The sequence below is a fragment of the Episyrphus balteatus genome, chromosome 1, assembly GCF_945859705.1.
Source record: "Episyrphus balteatus chromosome 1, idEpiBalt1.1, whole genome shotgun sequence".
NCBI lineage: Eukaryota > Metazoa > Arthropoda > Insecta > Diptera > Syrphidae > Episyrphus > Episyrphus balteatus.
This window is the reverse complement of record NC_079134.1, coordinates 154,688,248-154,688,558: the sequence shown is the minus strand read 5'-3', so window position 1 is coordinate 154,688,558 and position 311 is coordinate 154,688,248.

The following is a 311-nucleotide window of genomic DNA, read 5'->3' as shown; positions in this document are numbered from 1 at the left end:
GCGTAAATATACAATGTATTCTTTTTTGTTACAATTTGTAGATGAAATTCAAATTTGAAATCAATACCAAAAACGAATTTCTAATATGTGTTTATTTTTTTATTTTTGTTGCAGAAAATGAAAGCAATCTTTACCAAAAATGGATAATTTAACATCAAACCTAATAAAAATCTGGAAAAAAATTTCATAAAGTGAAAATAATATATATATAATATATTTATATATTTGTGAATTTTTGTGTTAATAAAGTGCAATCCAATATATAAAAATATAATTTCAAAAATATGTTTAAACAAAATTAAGAAAATTAA